This window comes from Dasypus novemcinctus, chromosome 23 (assembly GCF_030445035.2).
Source record: "Dasypus novemcinctus isolate mDasNov1 chromosome 23, mDasNov1.1.hap2, whole genome shotgun sequence".
Lineage (NCBI taxonomy): Eukaryota > Metazoa > Chordata > Mammalia > Cingulata > Dasypodidae > Dasypus > Dasypus novemcinctus.
Genome location: NC_080695.1, coordinates 27,783,914 through 27,793,003, shown reverse-complemented (window position 1 = coordinate 27,793,003; position 9,090 = coordinate 27,783,914). Strand labels below are relative to the sequence as shown.

The window sequence follows — 9,090 nt, the reverse complement described above, 5'->3', positions numbered from 1 at the left end:
CTGTGAGATAAAAACTATGAAAATTCAATCTGATTAGAAACACAATTCTGGCAAGAATTCACCTTTAAATTTCTTGAGTGTGACTAGAGCAGCAAAAGCAAAGATATCATTCTTTGAAAAAGTGTATTTTATGAATGTTTGAGGAGAAAATAAATTTTTTATGTATTCACAATAATCCACGCACCAAGCTTCAGTTTCTCATCAGTTAACACCCACTCAATGTGATCCTAGCAATGGAAGAACTTTTATGATGGTTGTTGAGGCAGTGGCAACTGGAGGTTCTGAGGGGAAGGAGAGGGAAAAATAGGTGTGGACTTGGGATTGTCCTGAATGACATTGCAATGACAGATACAGGCCATTGTATATCTTGTAAAAACTTTCAAAAATATGAGGGAGAGAGTGTAAACTACAATGTAAACTATAATCATCCCTTAGTGACAATGCTCCCAGATATGTTCATCAATTGTAGCAGATGTACCACACTAACGAAGGATGTTATTAATGTGGGAAAATATGGGGGGGCTAGGGAGCAAGGCACATGGGAATCATCTAATTTTTGTGTATCATTTATGTAAATCTAAGTTTCTCTTAAAAAATTGTCATTGGGGAAAAAACCCTCTAGAGGAGAGTGGGTGGAGCTCAGTGTTTGAGCACCTGCTTCCCATGCACTATGTCCCATTTTCAATACCCAGTACTTCCTGAAAAAAATAAAAAAAGATAAACCACTCTCTCTAGAGAACTGTACATAAGCTCACTGGTTGAGCACACACTTCACATGTCTCTCTGAACTATCGAACGCTTTCATATTCAGAAGCCATCGTCAGAAAGGGAACAATAGCTCTCGGCACAATCATTAAGCATGTGGGTCAAACACCCACAAAAGCCAAGTGTCAAATGCCATCTTAGTCACATCCTGGTAAAGCATCCCCACTCGTGAACACTCCTTATATCTGGTAACTGTCTAGACACCAGTATGCTCAGGGAGCACTAGCAATATTGACGGGGCACTAAAAGCTACAGTTCTGAGGGTTAATATCTGAAACATGAAAAAAATTAATACTGCAGAGTGCAAACGAAGACACAATAACAATCATTTTGAGAGCTAAGAAGAGCTGATTTTAAGTTTCCTTTGTGGAAGTCTTAACAATGAAAGAGGAGGTTGAGGGAAAAACCACCTTTTCCTTCTTAGGAAAATCTGAGTGAATCTGGAAAAGAAATCAGAGATATATGAAGTCAAGGACATTTGGTTTTGTTTAAACTTTGTCCCTGAGACCATGGGAATGGAAATTATCTCCATGTCCAACCACCCTTTGGTCCGATGCTTGATTTTAACCTCTATAAATCACCTCTGCCAAGGAATCATCAATTTGATTTGGAAAATCAAGTAGCATATTGCTTCAACAGAACAAATTCTGTATAAGTAACTTCCAGGAGACACGTAAATAAGAGCCACTCCCCTGTATGGAAATAATCCTGGAAAGCAGAAGGATGGACAAGACACTGACAGAGCCTTGGCCTTTCTAGGGGAGACAAAGCCAGGCAAACAAATGAACAACAGAGCAAGGCAGAGAAGACAATGCCAACAAAGCACCTTGGAAACATTCTCAAACAAAGATTTCCTCTGGCTGGGCCTGGAGGATGTACTTCATAAAAGTACAGGGAATAAGAATTGACCATAAAACTCGAGGATTTCTAGAGGTAGACATGACCAGAAGGGACGGTGGTGGGACTCAAGACAGGTGAATTTATCCAAATGCTCAAAGTTGAGGTCAGAAGAGAGAGAGCTTATCCTGTGTGAAAAATGGAGGAAAGCCCCCTGCCCTCCCAATTGTTCCAAGAGTAAAGGTTATCTACAAATAAGGAATTCTTTCCTTTGTTGTTATTCACAGAAACTGAATAGTTTCTTCTTTGTGTTGAGTGAAGTGCTCAGGATTCTGCTCCTACGTGTGAATGTACATTGGGTCTTTCTAGATCCCTGCCTGGGAATCTGGGATATACTAAGCAAAAAACAAACACCAATTTCTCTTTGTGGGGTTTCTCCAAATCTCATTGTTGCATTTTCTTTTTTAGGGGGAGAGGGACAGTTTGTTATTTTTTAAAAAAGTGAATTGTTACAGTTGGAACCAAGTTTTTCTCTATGGTTGGACAAACCTAAGGACATCAAAGAAGGACCTATCCTTCTCTGGGTAAATCAACAGGCTGCACGTGACACATTTCACGCTGGAAGGATATTAACTCAGTTCCCTCCCAGTCATTTTCCTCACAAAGCTCCCCTCCCCTTTGAATACATCCAAGCAGGCTACAGGCACTTAGTTCCACATCTGATCGACTTCTCAGGGCTCCCATCAAACCAGTTGGCACTGATCTCCTGTGAGAAAGCTCCAGAAGCAAAGGTCATCTGAAGGAGCTGAAGGAAAGGGATGACCCAGAATTTGCTAAAAAGCCACACACACACACACACACAAACAGGAAAGCATGGCATGGAGACGATATTTTGTTTTTTTAACAGACAAGCATTAATGCCAATGATTAGGTACTACCCTTCCCAGGGTTGTCAAACTTTCAGGAATAACGTAGTTCTAGAAAAAAAGCAAAATACTCTTGGGATGAACTCTAAACTTGCACAGCCTGAAGCAGGATCTTAAACAGAGCTTCCAGGAACAGAAAGGCTAACATGGGAGTAATATATATATACATATATATACACACACATATACATATACACACACACACATTTTAAGGAGGCTTTAGGAATTGAACCCAGGACCTCATACATGGTAAGCAGGTGCACAACCACTGAGCTAAATCCAACCCCCAATGAGAATTGGTGTTTTCCTTTTATTTTGAGTAAGTGCTCTTGATGCATCCTGGGACCTGTACATGAGAAGCAGATGCTCAACCACTGGAGCTACAGCCTCTCCCCAAGAGGGCCTTACTTTTAAAAGCTAGAGCTTAGCTGTTCAACGTTTCCAACATTTCAGCCTTTCCCATGCCTGGAACAAGTAGGGCCGCAGACCCAGAACTCGACGTGGGCAGCAGTTCAGTCTGGTTAAGAAACCTGCACTGGAGTCCTGGGTCTGCGAGAGAAGAGCTGGAGCCCAAAGACCTCTAGGAACACCGAATTCCTAAACCACAATATTTTAACCACCCAATAACCAAGAAGGAACTTAGACTTGTGCAATGTTTGCTCACACTGGCGGGTGGATGACCAGGGACCTGCCAGGACAAGCAGAGCAGGAGCAGCCAGAAGAGCTGCCCCAGTGCCTCCATGTCAGCAGCTCCGGGGACACTGGACCAGAAGCGGAGGTGGGACAGGGGAGGAGGGTAGCGATGGGGAGGGGATGGGATGGGGGCGGGGTGGACTAAGGGGTGGGAATCTGGGCGGGAACAGGTGGGCACACTGGAGAGGGTGATAGGAGGGTTCGGACACCAGTCAGTAGATTAGCAGGTCAACAGGTTAATTAATAGCAGGACACAAGGAGTGGAAAAGAGGGACTAGCAGGAGCAGCAGGAGGATAAGAGCTCCGTCTTCCTCCGAGTCTTCTCCTGTTTGACCGCTCCCTTGGCAACGGGGCTTTTTAAACCCTCTCCCTCGTCCAATCACCTCCCTTGGAACCTTCACGCGCCCACACTCTTATTACACATGCCCCGCCCCCTCCCCTGAGCCTCACCTTGCTCCATCCCAAGGACAGCTCCTCTCTGGAGCCTTGGCGGACCCTCTGAATTCTGGTCCTTCCCCACCCAGCTCTTCCTGTCTTCCCCGACGCCCCACCCAACTCCTGGCTTCGTGGGTCCCTCCCTCCTCCATGGAATTCCGTTGTTTTCAACCCATATTTTCAAGGTCAGTCTCTGCTCTAAGCCCCCATCCTAGGGTATAAGAAACATCAGCACAGCCAACCCAGGGTAGGCTAGCTACAGAGCACTTCACAGGCACCCAGGACCTTCTCACTGGGGCATCTGCTGAGGTTACCAGTCAACTTCAAAGCTCAACCAAACACTTTGGTGTTGATATGATATGATATGATATGAAAATGATTAAACCTTTTTTTCTCTTCATGTTTTTCAATAAAGAGACCTTGACTATGTCATTTAAGTAATCTGTGTTTATCTGTGTATCTTTCTAAACACTAGAGGAACAACTAAGTTATTACTTGGAATTACATGAGATTAAACTGTCTAGACAGAACATTTTAGGAGTTATGCTCCCATAACTTGTTGAACTGTCTTTTCTGATATTTTACTTTATGAATTTGAAATAAAGTTATTAAAAAAGGATGGGGGAGGGGACAGGAACGAACTTGAAGGGGCTGCCACTGACCCAATCAGGACAACCTGAGCATTAAAATGAATCATGGCAAGAATGTTTTATAACACACTGGAAACAGCAAAAAGAAGTATCCATGATTCACCCATACTCTTAAATGTTTAAATAGAAGGTTGGAAGAGGAGAAATCTCTTCTGTACAGGAGATTACCAAAAAATGAAGGTAAAAGGAATAATGGAAATAGTAAATTACCATCTTCTGATGATCAATAATGATTTGAGCCCCAAATCATCCATGCATGCTAAAGTCATTGGCGGGAAGGAGAGATGGCTCAAACCCTTGGGCACCTGCCTCCCAAATGGAGTCTCTGGGTTTGGTTTCCAGTGACTCCTAAAGAAGATGAGCAGGTCAGCAAGCTGACAAGAGAAGCTATAGTGAAAGGGTGATGTAACAAGATGATCACACAAGGACACACAATGAGAGACACAGAAAACAGGCAGTGGAGGTGGCTCAAGTGATTGGGTGCATCCTTCCCACATGGGAGTTCGATGGTTTGGGTCCTGATGATTCCTAAAAAAAAATGTAGACACGACGACAGTGAGTGTAAAACAATGGGGGTGGGAATAAATAATCTTTAAACAATTAAAAATATAGTCGTTGGGGAAAGAAGGTTGGACAAATGATATGGATAATGGAGACCATTGTAAACAAATAATCAAACTTAGTATCATTAATAAAAAACTGTTTTCATATGGCTCCTGATGGTGAGAGAGTGAGGACAGGATATCATCTAGATAGCAATAGAATGAAAAAAAGGGGGAAATAACATAGAAAAGTCAGGGCAAAGAGAAAACACATTACAAAATGGTGAATGTAAACTCAAATATAAGAGGATAATGTTGAGTTAAAAGGATCGAAGTTCTCATTAAATGCTGAAGTGTGTCAGAATATATTAAACCCACCAAGAACAAAAACACAAATGTATGCACTTTACATGAGATATATCCATAGCTTAAGGATATGGAAATTTTTAAAATCAATCACTAAATATCTAAAATACCAATCAAAAGAAAGCTGCTCTGATTGTGGTAGTATCCCTTAAAAATATTTTCAGGAAAAAGCTTTAGTAAACATAAGGAGGGTTTTCACAGAAAGATAAGAGGTTCAGTTCACCAGAAAAAAAAATCACAATGTAAACTTGTGGCCATAAACACATAAAGCAAAATATGGCAAAACTACAAGACAGACAAATCCATCCTAGCAAAGTGGAAGATTTTCATATCATCTCTCAGTAATTGTTTTAATAAGCAGATTAGAATTCAGTAATGATTTAGAAGATCGAACAATAAAAAAATCTAGCTTTATAGGCACATGTGGATAATACACAGACCCACAGTAGAAGCTACATTGTTTTCAGCACACATGGTGTATTTACAAAAATTAAACATAACTTGGCCGTAAAACTAGTATCTATAAATTTCTGAGTAGCAAAAGCACAGGACACATGTTCTCGGATCACGACACAATTGGCTAGAAATCAGTGATAAACTATAACTAGAAAGCCTCCAAATGTTTGGAAACTGAAAAGTACACTTTAATTTCTGTGGTCAGTCATAGCTTCTCCCCTTTCATTTCTGATTTTGTTTAATTGCATCTTCCCTTGTTTTTTCTTTGTTAGTCTAACAAGGGGTATGTCAATTTTATTGATGTTCTCAAAGAACCAGCTTTTGCTTTTGTTGCTATTCTCTATTGTTTTCAGCTCTTGGTTTGCTGTTCTTTTTCTTGATTTAAGTTGTTGGTTTTGAAAATTTCTGTGCATCTTGTTATTTAATTGTCTTAAATCCTGTGCCTCTTCTGGGGCTTTGATATATATCTTTTGCTTCAGCCATGTCTTCCATTTTATAGGTATGAATTGTAATTTTTTGCTGATGTCTAGGGATCTGATTAGGATGGTGAGTTTACTCAGGTACGTACTTTCTCTGTCTTTCATAGGGATTTAGTGGCAGGAGGCTGTGTGTGTGCTGTTCTTTGATTCTTGGTTCAGTCTCTTCTGGGTCTTAGGATTGCATCTGTTAGCTGCTCAAATGTGGCCCTGGACCCAGTAATGGGTTGCAGACTCACTTTCTTGGACCTTGGCAAGGGAGGCTGTGAAGTCCAGAAAAAAAACCTCTTATTTAGTTTTAATTAACTCACATGCACTTCCTTGGTCCACCAGAAGATGGCAATCTTTGGCACCCTCTCACTTCAGTGACTGAATGAGGTGTGTTTGCTGCAATGCAGACAGGATCAGTTTGATAGAGGATCCTGCCTGGAGGCTAACAGCCTTGTAATTCAAACTTTCTCTGAGGCAGGTTTCCAAACTTTGCTGGAAGCCCACTCTTTTTTTCCCTGGTAGGAAATATTTCCATACCCCTCTCTGTCCTCAATGACCAGTCCAGGTCAGTAGAGAGGAAGATTGAGAGGGTCCAGTCTCTGCAGTCCCTTACCAGTTTCCAAGACAAAAATGGCCCAGCCCATCCGGGGTGGAAGGGCTTGTGGGACACAGGAGCACACCTTTGTAGGTGAAAAGCTGAGTTAGCCTTACGCTGTGTCCATTTCTCTCCCCTTTCCTCAGGAAGTGGATCTTTTGGGCATCCTTTGTCTCTAGCTACTGGCCATGAGGACTGAGAATTCAAAAGTTTTATAGGGTGGGGTAGGATGCCAGCAATTGCAGGTGTGGAATATAACTCAGTTTTATCATTGCAATTCTTTGCTACCCTCTCTTTTGGGTGGTCTCCAGCCTTTTCCTGGTAAATTACCCTACAAGATTTTTTCTTTTTTTTTAAAGATTTGCTTTTTATTTATTTCTCTCCCCTCCCCCCATCTGCTCTCTTTGTCCATTCACTGTGTGTTCTTCTGTGTCAGCTTGCATTCTTGTCAGCGGCACCAGGAATCTGTGTCTCCTTTTCTTGCATCATCTTGCTGCATCAGCTCTGTGTGTGTGTGGTGACACTCCTGGGCAGGCTCCATTTTTCACGTGGGGTGGCTCTCCTCATGGGGCACATTCCTTGCACGTGGGGCTCCTCTATAAGGGGAACACCCCTGCGTGGCATGACACTCCTTGCATGCATCAGCACTGCATGTGGGCAAGTTCACCACATGGGTCAGGAGGCCCTGGGTTTGAACCCTGGACCTCTCATATGGTAGGCGGATGCTCTATCAGTTGAGCCTAATCTGCTTCCCTAGATTTTTTTCCAGGCCATTTCTGCCAGTCCTCTTGTTATTTTTCTGGGAGAGAAGACAGTCCAGTGTCTTTCTCATATACTATCTTCCTGGATGTCAAAAAGTATACTTTTAAATAAAGCAAGGGTCAAAAGAAACCTCAATGAAAAAAAGGATAAATCTTGACCTGAAAGATAATGAAAATACTGCATATGTGTATCAAAATGTCTGTGATGGGAAATGGACTTGGCCCAGTGGTTAGGGCATCCGTCTACCACATGGGAGGTCCGCGGTTCAAACCTTGGGCCTCCTTGACGCGTGTGGAGCTGGCCCATGCTGATGCGCTCAAGCAGTGCCCTGCCACGCAGGGGTGACCCCCATGTAGGGGAGCCCCACACGCAAGGAGTGCGCCCTGTAAGGAGAGCCGCCCAGCGCGAAAGAAAGTGCAGCCTGCCCAGGAATGGCGCTGCCCACACCTCCCGTGCCGCTGACGACAACAGAAGTGGACAAAGAAACAAGACGCAGCAAATAGACACAGAGAACAGACAACCGGGGGAGGGGGGGAAATTAGATAAATAAATAAATATTTTAAAAAAATGTCTGTAATGCAGTGAAAATAGTGCATAGAAAAGATGTTATATCCTTTAAATTAACATATTGGTTAAGAAATCCTGCAAATGAATCCTGCAGCTTCCAGCTAAACAGGGTAAAATAGAAAAGAATAGATCAATGAACCCTAAAGAACAGAATAAAAGAAATCAGAAAAATGAGAGCAGAAAAGTAATGAAATATGGGGGAAATGAAGGACAAAATAAATAATTCAACTATAATAATTGTAAACTATAATACCCTACTTTGAATAATGGCTAGAGCAAATGGGGTGAAGATCACAAGGAAAGAGAAATCTTTGAAACAATACTATAAACTAACTAGACCTATAAAAGATCTGTACAACACCCATGCAACAACAGCAGAATGAACATTCTTTTCAAGTCCACATGGAAAATTCTCAAAGATAGATCATATCCCATGCCACAAAAAAACCTCAACATATTTAATGGATTTGAAATCATACAAAATGTTTTCTGACCAAAATATAATGCAATTAGATATCAATAACAGAAAGAAATTTTGGCAACGCACATGTATGTGGCAAATAAACAACACACACTGACATAATCAATAAGTCAAAAAAGATATCACAAGAGAAATCAGAAAATAATTGAGATGAACAGAAATGAAGTTACAACACACCAAAACTTATCAGATGCATCAACACAAGGCTTAGATGAAACTTATAGCATATACATGCCTATATTGAAAAAGAAAAAAAAGATAACTCAATAATCTAACCATGTATATTAAGAAAGTGGAAAAAGAAATGCAAACTAAACCTAAATTAAGCACAAGAGAAGAAATAATTAAATTAGATCAGAAATTAAAGAAATAGAGAAGAAAAAACAGAGAAAATCAACCAAGCCAAAAGTTGATTCTTGGAAAAGTTCAATAAAATTGACAAACCTTTTGCTAAATTCAAAAGAAAAAGAAAGAAGACTCAAATAATTAAAATCATCAATTGTAACAAATGTACCATACTAATGAAAGATGTTTTTAATGGGGGAAAG

At 41.2% G+C, this 9,090-nt stretch overlaps 1 pseudogene; it reads right to left on the bottom strand.

Annotated features, from left to right (window-relative positions):
- Window positions 1-9,090, bottom strand: part of LOC101443434 (septin-14-like) — a 112,642-nt pseudogene that overhangs the window by 57,212 nt on the left and 46,340 nt on the right.